We start from the raw sequence: 13,583 nt of genomic DNA, 5'->3' as shown, positions 1-13,583 counted from the left end.
CAGGAGCAGGTGGGAAAAACGTGTTGCTCTTCTAATATAAGATTTATTCCCTCACAGAGTGCAGAAAAATTACAGGTATTTCTACATGATTGAACAAGGTTTTACACCCATCAGCCTGTGATTCATGTATACAGAAGATAATGTCCAGGCTTGCACAAAAATTCTGGGTAGCAAAAACTATCTATATCTCAACTAAATCCTGTACAGGTCACATGTTATTTGATGAAACTAGTTTGGACTAGTTTATTAATGTCATTTTAGAGAACAAGTCACTCAGATGTTTTAAGTTGTGCTCTAATATCAGCAGGCAGCAGCTGCAGGAACAGTGTGAGCTCTGGGGATTTATTTCTCATCTCTTGCCACTGAAAAGAGGTCATTATTTTCCAGCAAGTTCCCCATGACTTTGTCTAATAGGCTGCACAGAACTCCTGTGGGAACTTTTTAAAAAACAGTTAATGGTTTATTTTCACGTGCCTTTTACTGCTTTGTGAAAACTAAAAATTAACAGGAAAAGCTTTAGTACTAGAAAGTTCATAAGTAATTAGTACAAGACATATTTGTAACAAAAAATGAATGGAGAAGCAAAGACATTTGGACCAATATATTAAAAATGCAAAAGAATAAGTGATACTTGCCTCAGATAATCAGTGAAATTTTCTGGATGTTAAGATGCAAAGTATAATTAACAGAGCTGCAAAACCTGCCTCTATCAGGCAAATTTGTTACTGGCCAAGTTCAACTTTGCTGTCCCAAGAGACACATTTAATTATCATATTTTTCCATTCATTGGTGTGTGTTTTTCCCTCCACATATATAGTTGCTTTAACATTATCTCTGTTATAACAGTGGAAACTTTGATTTCATTATAAGATGTAAGAAGTGGACTGGGTTTCCAAAGCTACATTCTGTATGTATTTGACTGTTACAGTGGATGCAATTTCTTGCTAATAAACTCTGAACAACCACATAAAATGCAGTTTTATTTATTTGGTTTTAATCCACTGTGCTGGCAAGCATGCTTTAAGGAAGGCAATTCTTATTGAAAAATACAAAAGATCAAATCAGACCATTTTACCTTGACCTGTATGGAAAATTCCATAAAGTGTTTTTAAAGTAGATGTCAACATGTAAATTTACATACATACAGTGTTGCTAATTCTTGCAATTTTGTCACAAATCTTTGGTATTTTCCTCAAAGCTCCAGCTCCTGGAGACATGGGATTACAAGAGAATCTCAACTTACATTAAAAAGAAAGAAAGAAAGTACATTTCTAACCGCCATGGTTGCAGACCCCAGTGCACCATAAAGATTCAGGGAAAGAAGGAAAATAAAAGGATCTAATTAAAGAGAAAAATCTCATGATTTTTGTAGAGCTGACTCATTGTTTTTTACTTGGGGTTTGCAATACTGCATATGACAGTGGAGTAGGCAATTCACCAGCAGGAAACCCCCTTGCATCTGGTCACAGTGAGTCTGGCTGTAGTTACTCATTTGGAGCTCACAGGCAGGACATTAGCTCCAGAGGCTCAGTGACATTCTACCCTCCAACCAGGTCACATAAGGCCTTGCTCCATTCAAGATGTACAAAGCAGTCCAGCCAAAGGATAGTCATAAGCTCAGTCAAGAAGTTACCTGGCCTGCCCCAAGTCTATGCCTCAACATCTCTACTCCTCTGGTTTCAGGAGCCTTTTTGCCCATCCAGATTTTTCCCTGTCAGGGTAGACTCACAGCTCTCTGCACCCCTTAGGTGAAGGTAGGGAAACCCAGGCCCACCCTTTCCACCAGCTTCCAGTTCAGGGCTTTCTGGAAGGCAGCTAAAGTCAGCACCCAAAGGTGCTGTACTACTGCTTTCCTGAATTACTTTCTACCAGTCCCTTTCTCTCCTCAGGCAAAGTAAGACATGAAACAACATATATCAAAAGGAAATCGCAGACCTTCTGAGTGTCAAGAATCCCTTTGCTCAGTAGGACTGGTGGAGTCACAGAGTCAGAGATCGCAGGCAGCTGAACACCCGCACAGCACTCACGACAAAAAGCTAACAGGATACACGTCTCTTATCCTCCACTGCTACCGAGCCAGTCTGTTCTCCTTTTAAGCTTCTCCTCCAACCCAGGCATGCTGTGCAGGTGTGGTGGGGAGGGGTTAGCTGGGCTCAGAGTAGCTCCTTAACCCCTTCCTTTGTGGTGCAACGTTTGTACACCCCCATCACACACAACAATGGTCAGATCCTGTTGGATTTTACTTGTCCCTAAATCCTAAATAAGCATTAATCTTCACTGCATGCCTATAAGGTAGATCAGTATTATCATTTACAGCTGAGGAAACACATCGACGTAGGGCTAAACTGGGCCATTAGCCTCAGCCCAGAATAAGGGGCAACATGTATCTGTGCTGACTCAGAAGGAGCTATGGGAAGGAATTGTTCCTTTGGGCTCACAGTCTCTGGGTTAATGTGACATCAGCAAGACAAATGCCTGGGCATCACTAGGAGTGGAATCTGTTAGTGACCATAATGAGTGAAATTCACTTCTGTGCAGAGGACCAGCATGTGTTTGTGCATCACTTAAGACTTTGAAATAGGACTTAAGTGGGTTAGATCTCATGTTGGCTCCCTGTGGAGAGTGAATTTCACCCAGGGAGAAATGTCAGTGTCTGTGAGCTAAAAAAACCCAGCAAGTATGATAAATGCTCTAAATTATTGGGTAATTTCTTTAGCCATCAAAAGAACAAAATGCTTAGTTTGTTGCCATGGTAGAGGGGTTCAGAGAAGTAAGTGACATCCCACATTGAGAATTAGTACCATCCTGATTAACATAGTCTTGGACTCTTAACAGATTTGCTTTATTAGCCCTAAGGAACACAGTGTTAGTAACTGTTATTTAAACATGCCATGTTTGTGCAAATTTATGTCACCCACAAGATTTTCTCCCAAAGCCTGAATTTCATTTTATTTTCTGCTATGCCTCTCTTTACCCAAAATTGGCCAAACCAGCTATTTATAGACCAAAAGCAGACGTGCATTTTATGAGTTGAGAGGGAAAGTGTTTAAAAAATCACCCTCCTCACTCCTGCTTTGGCCCCTTTGCACCTGGTAAAAGCACCGCCCTGGTGTACAGAACCACTGAAAGCTTAGTTCTGAGCTGGCACAGGAATTGTGGCAGACAGCCATAATGCTGCCTTCTGAGGACTCCCTAGCAACTCCTGGCATAGGGGTATCCCAGAGCTGGGGCTAAGGAAGGGGACACACTCTGTACAGTTCTGCAGCGATTCCAGGTGACAGTGCACCACCTATGGCATTCCAAGGAGGTTGCTGTAACTTAGACAGGCACCACAGCTGTCTAAAGTTTGTCAGGAGCCCCACCAGTCCCTAGAGCAGCCTAGGATTGGGAGGGCACAAAGGTCGTTTAAAGCCACCATTCCGCCCAGCACTGGGCTATGAGATCTGTGCTGTGCCCTTTAGAGACACGGAACAGAATCTTATCCCTGGGTTCTAATCCCAGCTGTACCCCTAAATTGTTGTGTCACCTCGGGCAAGTCTCTTTGCTGCAGCTTCCCCACCTGTGATGCGGGTTACAGGACAATGCTATTCATCTACCTTTGTAAAGGACTTTGAGCTCTTCTGGTGGTGACAAGTGCTGTATCAGGGCTAAGGAATACTAGTAATGAACCGTGAAACCCAATTCCCATTGCAGAAAGAGAAAAACATCTAAAGATGGGCTGAAAATTTGAATGTTCTTTTATTTCTGAAAAATGCTTATATTTTAAACAATCCTCCAGATAACTGCTCTGATTTCTGGGAAGCATTTCTACTGAAAGATAAATATCCCTATGTTCTTATGTCTCCAAATGTTATACAATTTTTTTACCAGACTTTCATCTAGTGCCATTCCAAATGCTTCAATAAACTGTTGACATACTTTATTTACTTTGTTATAAACAGGCAACCTCACTAGATATTATCATATCTTAGAAGGACAAATACAGTAACTAAAATATGTCATGTCTTGCTAAATTATTTCTTGTATATTAAATGAGGTAGGAATAACCAAATTAGGCCCCTGATCCTGCAAGCATATATGCACACTGAATAATTTTACACAGAAGAATAGTCCCATAGACTACTTATGTTTGCAAAATCAGTGCTCCACAGTGTCTTCCTGCAGCTATCTTTCTGTTTTCATCTAATCAGTACTGGCATGTTTTGTTCTCTGGATATCAAGAATCTAGGCCCCAATCCAAAATTCATTGAAATCTGTCGGAATCCTTCCATAAACATCAATGGACATTGAATCATGCTGCTAGAATTTCAGTGACAGGGCTATATTTTTCTGCAAACAATAAAAAGCATCACTATTTATAAGCTATCATGGAGCCCCCATTCTCTCCAATTCGTAAATGTCTAAAAGCATTTAAAGTGGAGGAGAAGAACCAGACAGTTCAGCTTTTTAGAAAATCGTATTTTAGAAGCATACTAAGAATTTATATTTTCACTTAACTGAGAAAGAAATTGCATTGAAATCCCTGTTTTCAGAAGCTGTGTTTTCATGTTACCGTGAGTTGTTTTACCCTTAATGGAGATGGACAGCTAGCAAAATATGATTTGTATCAGGCGTCATGGAGGGTGGACTCTATATTTTGGCAAACCAGAAATGTAATCATTAAGAGATCTGACTTGAACCAAGAATAATACCATTTAAGTATGACATATTGAACCATTATTATACTTATTTAAAAAGAAGACTAGAGTTTAAAATATTTGCAATACATCCATTATAAACATAAAACATGGAAAAATCCGTCACATACCATAAATCTAAACATAAAAGTTTAAAACAAATTGATGTTTCTGCCAACCGCAATTTGCAGGATATATTTATTCGAGTACGAATGCACAGGATTTCTATTGAAACAGAAGAGACACAAAAAGTTAAAGAGTTAAAGTCAACTTAAAAATCACCCTTCTCTGTCAATATTTATTCCTATTGTTAAAACTAACCCCTAATATGTGTAAAGCAGAAAAGGATTTTAAAAATAATGATTTCTCTGTATTTTTTCAGTTAGCTTAGCTTGAACTTTGGAAAGCACACTGGGCCAGACTCAGGCTGGGTCTGCTCAGTGCAACTCCTGTTGAAGTCAATGTAGTTGAACCCACTTAGATCAGGCCACACTATGGCAATTTGTGTCAGTTTTATTGTTTTCCCTATATAGTCAGGCCTCACTCCTGCAAATACTTATGCACTTGCTTAACTGTTAACCTTAGCCCATTGGAGTCAATGGGACTGCTCAGAGAGCATAAACTTGAGCACCTGCATGAGGCTTTGCAGGATGGGGACCTGAATTAGTAATTTTCCCTGCTTGTGTGAATTTTTCACACAGTAACAAGGTGGTTGATGTAAAACCTGAAACCACGTTTAGCTCATGTATTTTTTTAGTTGACTAGACTTCAGGTTGACACTCTTGCTTTAAAGATACTCCATAAAGGAATATTTACAGCAGATCTGAGGCTCCAGGTCTTAAATAGGAAAGCACATCTTCTACTTCTTTTTATAGCTTGGAAGGTGGAACAGGAACCATCCAGCTGGTCCAAGGACAGCCAAGGAAAATGCTGATAAACCAATGACAGTCTCCTGAATCAAAGGAAAGAAGGTTAAATGAGGCTAGAAAAGTTGGAATGCCTCCAAAGGAAGCAGTCTGTTGCCGACCAAATGATATATTACTGAATTACTACCACTCTAATCCCAGTAATGTGATAGATTCTAAAGGAAGAACAAACAACAGAGGATTATTATACAAATTTAAATGAGACTTACTAGCAGAAGTACTTCAAGTCATCCAAAAACAAACTGTGATTTTAAATCTCAGACCACTGCAAATGCAAAGAACTTTCGAAGAGTCCCCAGGGTTTAGCAGCTTTGCAGCTATTTCTATAGATACAGTGCATTTTCTGTGTATTTTTTCTGCTTTCCATAAAATCTATACAGAAAGAATGTCACTTTGGTTTAGAGCTACGTTTGCACAGATGTTTACCTCAAAATGAGTCACACAAGACACCCTTGTGCATCCATGAAACACGGTGGGACAAAAAAGGGGATGCTACAATAGAGAGGAGTTGCTGGGTAAGGTGTTTATGGTGGGGGATGTAATTTTGACTCATTGTCTAGTGTTGGGATAATTGGGAGCAGTTACTGAGTGATTTCGGTTGGGGAATGTAATCAAGACTCATATAAAAGGGCATTTCAGGTAACCAGGCTTTTGCTATATATCTCTGTGTTGGTGTGAGAGGAGGATTCCCTTTCCCACAGATAAGGAGCCAGTCCTTCCAGCCTACAGGGAAAGAGGAAGCTTTGGGTGGAACTCTCCTTCCCCTAGAAAGAGAAGGGTGCCCTGGGGAAGAACTGGCCAGCCCTTCCACCCTGTGGGGAGAGGAGTGCCTGTGGGAAAACATTTTTTGGCCCCTCTATATGAAAGGTGTAAGAGGAGCCCGCTTGGGATGTACTGACCACCCCCCGCAGCTGTGGGTGAGGATTGAAGTCAGGAGGATGAAGGAAAGGAACTCACCACTAGTCCCACGTTCTCCTCGGGTGGTTGGCTGTGGAGGAGGCGGCTGCCCCTGCTGACAGTCCTCCAGAAGAGATGGATGGAAAGGAGCCGGGATCCATGGTGCACTGGAAGGGCCATCATCCTTTCCAGGTGAGAGAGGAGGTCACAGCTGCGGAATCCTGACCAAGCAGCAACTATTGCTGTGAGGAGCTGGATGGCTCTGTCCCCTCACCTACTGCCAGGAGCTTGGTGTTTGGTGCGGAGTTCTTCTCAAAGAAGTAAGGAGTCCTTGTGCTCAACAACCAAGTCCTTTTATTTTTAAGATGCATGCATGAAAGGCCAACAGAAACCAGAACATACTGTGGAACTGCAGCCTCTGGCTCAGCATCTGCCGGAGTGCTTGTGTCTGCTCTCCAAAGCTAAGACCTTTGGATTACTGCAGCCACCTCCCACAAGTTTACTTAAGCTACTGAGCCCAGGGAACAGGAGGAGTCACTCCCTGCTGCTGAGAGAGACTGATAAAGGGGAAGGGAGCCTAAACTGTAATATCCCATCACCTCACAAATATCTGTCCCCCATCACTATTAGGCCCTTGAAATCACTCCCCCCAACAAACCATCACTCCCCAAAATTATATGTTCCCTGAACTTCCCATCTGTCCACAACTACAAATAGCCCATCATCTTCCCCCAAAAAATTATCTGCTCAACGAACAACCAGCCCCCTCAAAATGTTTCTATCCTCCATTGCAGGCATTCAATATACTTCCTTCAGCACTCTCCCCCAAATATCATTGGGCTCAGTGGTGCAAAGGGGCTGTAACGTGGCCTAACTGGACAGTTAAAAGATTTCCGAGGTGGCTGGGAATGCCCAAGTAGCGTACAGCTGGCCCCTCCAGCTCTAGCCTTGGCATAGGAAGTATGTCAGGAGCATGACTTAAGGAAAAGGGGCATGGCCAGAGATGCTGGGAGGAGATTACTCTAAATTGCTATGGTGGACAAAGAAGCCAGAAGAAGACAGGTGTACGTGGAAATGTGGGGTCCACACACTACCCTATCCTTTACATCATGTACTGGAACATCTTAGAGAGCAACATTTTCTTGAGTTATTGTTATTATTCTCCAGAAGTGGGCAAGGAAAATTGCAAACATGTATGAAGATCAAAGAGACAGCAATATAAATAGACAAGCACAGAGACAAAGGTTAGTGGGTAAGGGAACCACACAGAGGCAAAGTGACTAAGCAGAGCTCTCTGTCACATATTTTAACAATTCTGCTTTTTTTGTCTCAGTAATTTTACCTTCTTCCTGTGTTTGGGGAATCATAGAATCATAGAATATCAGGGTTGGAAGGGACCTCAGGAGGTCATCTTGTCCAACCCCCTGCTCAAAGCAGGACCAATCCCCAACTAAATCAAAGAGAGACAGACAGACAATGATTTTCCCTGCACACTTCTCTGGTGTCTGTCCAATATCGATATGCAATGAACTGGGGCGAGTAGAGAATTTGTCCAATATCAAATTTGCCTGACAAAGTTTTTGCAACTCTGTTAGATGTACTTTGTCACCTTAACTTTGAAAATGCCTCATTCGTTATCTGAGGCAGGTATCATTGACTTGTTTGCATTTTAATAAGTTATTCCATATGTCTTTGATTCTCTGTTCATTTTTGTTATAAATATAGATTATTAATTACTTGTGCTCTTTCTAATGCCTAGAGCTTTTGTGTTCCCTATTAGTCTTCATTTTGTTTGTATATAGAAGGGAATGTGGCCATAAGCCCTGGCTAGTTTACAAAGATCCCACAGGAGTTTTGCACATGCTGTACTAGACAGTTGTAGGGAAGATGCTGGAAAATAATGACCTCTCCTCAGGGCAGAGACTTGAGAAATTAATTCCCAGATCTCAGTGTTCCTTCACTTCTTCATTCATTCTTGATATTACAGACTTGATATCATTTTACACCGACTTTGCACAGATGTAAATGACTACACAGGATGCAATGGTAATCCAGACCATTGTGGCTGATTCTCACACACAATATGAGTAGAGAAAACACCTCTTTCTTAGGCCCTGATTCAGCAAAATACTTAGACATGTATTTAACTTTTGGCCCTCTCCTTTGTCCTCATTTCCCACCATTTTGCCACTGAATGGAAAGGGGGAAGAGAGAAAAAAAGAGAGGAGGGGAGGAACCAGAAACTGAAAACCCAAAACTTCTTGATTTCAAAAACTTAAATAATTTCCTTTTTTCCCACTAAATCAAATTAAATTTCCTTCTAAAGGAAAATTTTCTGCAAAAATGTTCATTTTTGAAAAAGTTTGTAGTTGTTACAGAAAAAAAATTGAACAAAATAAGTCCTCTATTTGTAGGCATTTTACTGAGCAGAAAAGCAGTCTGATGCACATGGGGAATCGGATGTAAAAGATTTGGCACTCACTTACCAGAGAACTCCCCTTTTCAGAAAGTTTCTCATGCTTCTCCAAATTACACAAAACATTTTGACTTTCAGACATGAAATCCATGGAAGGTTTAACTTTTTATGAATTCTAAAAAGTGTGTTTATGTCTAAGTTTCTCATATTCCTTAGCATGTTCTTCTGTGCCAGGAACTTCACGCTTACTTGGCCCAGGGCCTTCAGTATTAACCTCTGCTGATTCAGTCTAAAGCTTGGGCTAATCGCTTGATTACAAACCTCTCAGGACCCCCTGGGTATATCCTCTGGTGGCTAACCTGAGACGCCACCTTTACTACCCCAGGATACATTGCTATTTTTAGCGTGCTACCTGGAGCCGAGCACATCTGTCTATTCAAACTGGGAAGCAAGCTCCCGGCCACAGTGTTGACGTACTCTTAGGCTATGTCTACACTTATGGTGGCAATGTAGAGTACCGACACTGCACATCCAGCTAGCATGGATATAAATAGCAGTGTAGAGGGTGAGGCACCGCTTAGGTGAGTAGAGTGCTGTGACCTACACACCTGAACCCTAAGTATGCCCCACATAGTTCTCTACACACCCAAGCACTGCCTCCCACATCTACAGTGCTAATTTTTTGCAGTGCAGTGTCCCACTGCCTCCAACATGCTTGAGTCTTTTTCTTTTGAAATGAAAGGCTCGAGCAGCAGGGAGGCAATAGAGAAAGGCTCTGGCAGCCACACTGAACTTGTAATTGCAAGGCTGCAACACAGTAAGGAAATGAACATAAGGAAATACCTTTTCACACAGTGCACAGTCAGTGTGTGGAACATGTCGCCAGGGGAAGTGTGAAGGCCAAAAGTGTAATTGGGTTAAAAAAGAACTAGATAAGTTCATGGAGGATAGGTCCCTCGAAGATGATCAGGGATGCAACCCCATGCTCTGGATGTCCCTAAGCCTGTGACTGTAGGACTGCTGGGACTGGACTGGACGACAGGGGATGGATCACTCGCTAATTACCCTGTTCTGTTCATTCCCTCTGAAGTATCTGGCACTGGCCACTATTGGAAGAATTGAAAAACGTTTTGCTTCGGCTAGTTTCAGCAATACTTCTTTCATGGGTTGCAGGGAGGTTGCATGAGGACGTTAGTACTCCACTGCATTCTTTGAAGTTGATGTAGATCATCAACTCACCTGGCTTTCTCACTGCCACTGTACTGCTTGATCCACTCTGTGATTTTTTTCACTGCCTTTCTAATCCCATAAGGCTGGTTTTTCTTGTCTTTCTCTTTTTTTTGAGCTCTGCTACCAAGGTCGCTCACACTTTACATGACTTCACCTTCAAGACCACCTCTAAGTGGAACACACCTGACAGGTATTCAAGATCATGAAATAGATCCCTCTAGTCAGCCATGTTCTTTGCATAGAGGTCAGCGGTGTCCTATCACTGAATAAATTGCAGCAATTTGGCTGCTTCGTTTGGAGCTGTCCTACAGATGACATCTTCCATCTTCTAATTCATTGTAACTAGTACAATTTCCTCACATTTTAGCTGTGAGGATGGGTTATGAACCTCTTGTATATTCTATATTATTCTATACAGGTTCTTATACCACCCTTATCACCGTAGTATCTGATGGCCTCCCACTAGTGCCTCCTCTCCCAAGAGGGAGATCTGTGTCTTTAATGTAGTATTTTATTTTGGCTGTGTTTTTATTTGGGGGGATTTTATTAAAATGTGCACACCGCTATGTTTATTTTATGGAAGGCATGGTCAAAGAAATGCGCCTTACATTTGGAAGAGAAAGTCAGAAAATTTGAGATAGTTATTTCAAGACCATCTTTCATTTCTGTGTCTAAATGTTTCATATAAAAATCATGATACACTGTCATTCTAACTTGACACCATTATGTGGGACAGCTGGACTCCCATCTTGTCTCATTTTCCAATAATCGGTGCACTGTATTAGGTTGCATGAGGAACCACGATCCACTTGACTAATTCTTTGGCAAGGGAACAATTAGTCCATGAGTTTTGTTTTTAGCTCTGTTCTGCATGTCTGCAGTTATATTTTCCCTCCTGATTAGGATTTGCTCAGTAGTGGAGTTGGTTATGCATCAAAAGGCTTAAGGAACCATTTTCTTTGGGGCATGATTTTATGCTCGGATTATTTTGATGTATAAAGATCTAGGGCATCTATCAGTCAGAAGGTTAGGTACATCTTGATCTTATAATGCAGACTGCAATGGCAATATATACATTAATAACATGTTAAGAAAAATGTATTGTATAACTTTTCTTATGTAGTAATGGCAAATACCTACAAATCCATCAGAAATCATGCAAAATTGATATCTTTTTCTATTCTTTCCTCTTTCTGATCCATCTAGCTTTAGTAACTCCCCCCATATATGTTCTTGAAGATTATCTTTGACTCTCCCTTTCCAATTTCTTTGCTTTTTTGCAGAAGGGGACAGTTGTGTAGAATTAGATTTAATTAGATTCGGAGACATCACTATCTTCCAAAAATATGTTCAAAGTAGCTGCCTGGCTCATAGGATTAAAACAATGATTTCACAACCGTTTAAAGCTGGAATAATTCCATTGAAATCAATGGAGTTTCACCAGAAGAAATCTGCTGGGATTTAGGCATCCAGTTTCAGAAATTTTGGCCACAGTACTTTTTGTTTGTTTGTTTTTTAAACTGCCCATATTTAGCCTACAGTAGTTTGAATGAAGACAAGGCAAAGCAGGCCAATTTCAAATTCTATGGCTTTTCTGTTGAGGTTTTGTCTTTAAAAAAATCTAAGGTCTGTTTCCCAGGGAGATCTCTGGTTATCTAGACTTTGTTCAACTATTATTTTAAAATATGGTGCTAATTATTAAGCAATCAATTTGAAAACACCTAGAAGATAAAAAGGTGATAAGTAACAGTCAGCATGGATTTGTCAAGAACAAATCATGTCAAACCAATCTGACAGCTTTTTTTGACAGGGTAACAAGCCTTGTGAATGGGGGGAAGCGGTAGATGTGGTATATCTTGACTTTAGCAAAACTTTTGATACTGTCTCACACGACCTTCTCATAAACAAAGTAGGGAAATTCAACCTAGATGGAGCTACTATAAGCTAGGTGCATAACTGGTTAGAAAACTGTTCCCAGAGAGTAGTTATCAGTGGTTCACAGTCAAGCTGAAAGGGCATATCAAGTGAATTAAGGGTCCAGAAAACATGGCCTATGGGGGAAGAATGAAAAAAATTGGGTTTGTTTAGTCTGGAGAAGAGAAGACTGAGAGGAGACATGATAACAGTTTTCAAGCATATAAAAGGTTATTACAAGGAGGATAGAGAAAAATTGTTCTCCTTAACCTCTGAGGATAGGACAAGAAGGAATGGGTTTAAATTGCAGCAAGGGAGGTTTAGATAGGAGTTACGTGAATTCCTTTCAGTAACTCCTAGGAACCATTTGCTTGATTAAGATGAATGGAAACAAGCAAATATTTTTGCTTAAAGTGTTTTTATGAATGAAGCAAAAAGATTGGGTCAACTTCAGCCCCAGCATAACTCTACAGGTGCCAGTGGAGTTATATTAGGGATTAATGTGGCCCAGTATCTTTAATTCATGGTGTAATATTTATACCTCTATCCATCACCACACTGGAGCTTGTTGTTTCTTTTCAGTGTGAACAGTGCCACCTGGTGGGCTCTGTGGATCTGATTCTCCTTTCACACCAGCTTCATCAGGCATAACTCCATTGAATTGAATAGAGTTGCTCCTGATTTGTGTAAGTGAGGAGGGAATCAGGTCCTGAGTGTTTACTAGAAACTCCAGAGGAGAAAATCAAGAGTAAAATATCTCTTGTTCAAGAGCAGTATGAAAGCAGCCGTATTAAACAATGGAGTCATCATTTCACTTTGCACAAACAACTATTTTCATGTTAATTACATTATTTCTGTTAATGATCAAGTATTTAATGGGAACTAGTTTATCATCCATGGCTAACTAATTGAAGATGTTGTCTTTTCCCAAGGGTAAAGCATTCTTTGATGTCATATATTCTAACTTAATTATCTTCACCCAGAAGTTCCCAAACTTTGCATGGTGAAGACTACATCTTAATAGTAAGATTGACTGGATACTCCCCTCCCCTTTGTAATGAGGGACTAAAGCTGTTGCAGAAGCATTTTTGCACCAAAACATGAATTTACTTTACATACAATCTTCCTGCCTCCTAAATGAGTATTCATCCCCTTTAGCTATGCAAAACTTTTGTCGAATAGAACTTTTCACATTGCTTCATGAAATTGGGCACAGAATTCATGGAAATCTCTAAGGATACGTCTACACTTTGAGCTGGGGGTATGATACTTGCATGAGCTGTCATCAGGTTAGCACACTAAAATTAGAATGTAGCCATGGCTGCATGAGCTGCAGGATGAGCTAGCCACCTCAAGTACATGATTAGGGTGTCAGATGGGCAGATACTCGGGGCCTATCCCATAGCTTCCAAGGCTACATTGTACTTTGAGCATGCTTGCTTGTTGAGAGCTAGTGCAAGTGCTTCCTTGAGTTGGGAATCCCACCCCCAGCTTTAAGTGTTGACATACTGTGACGGGTTTCCT

Source organism: Eretmochelys imbricata, chromosome 6 (assembly GCF_965152235.1).
Source record: "Eretmochelys imbricata isolate rEreImb1 chromosome 6, rEreImb1.hap1, whole genome shotgun sequence".
NCBI classification, from domain to species: Eukaryota; Metazoa; Chordata; order Testudines; family Cheloniidae; genus Eretmochelys; species Eretmochelys imbricata.
The sequence above is the reverse complement of the archived record's forward strand: the minus strand, read 5'-3'. Positions refer to the sequence as shown.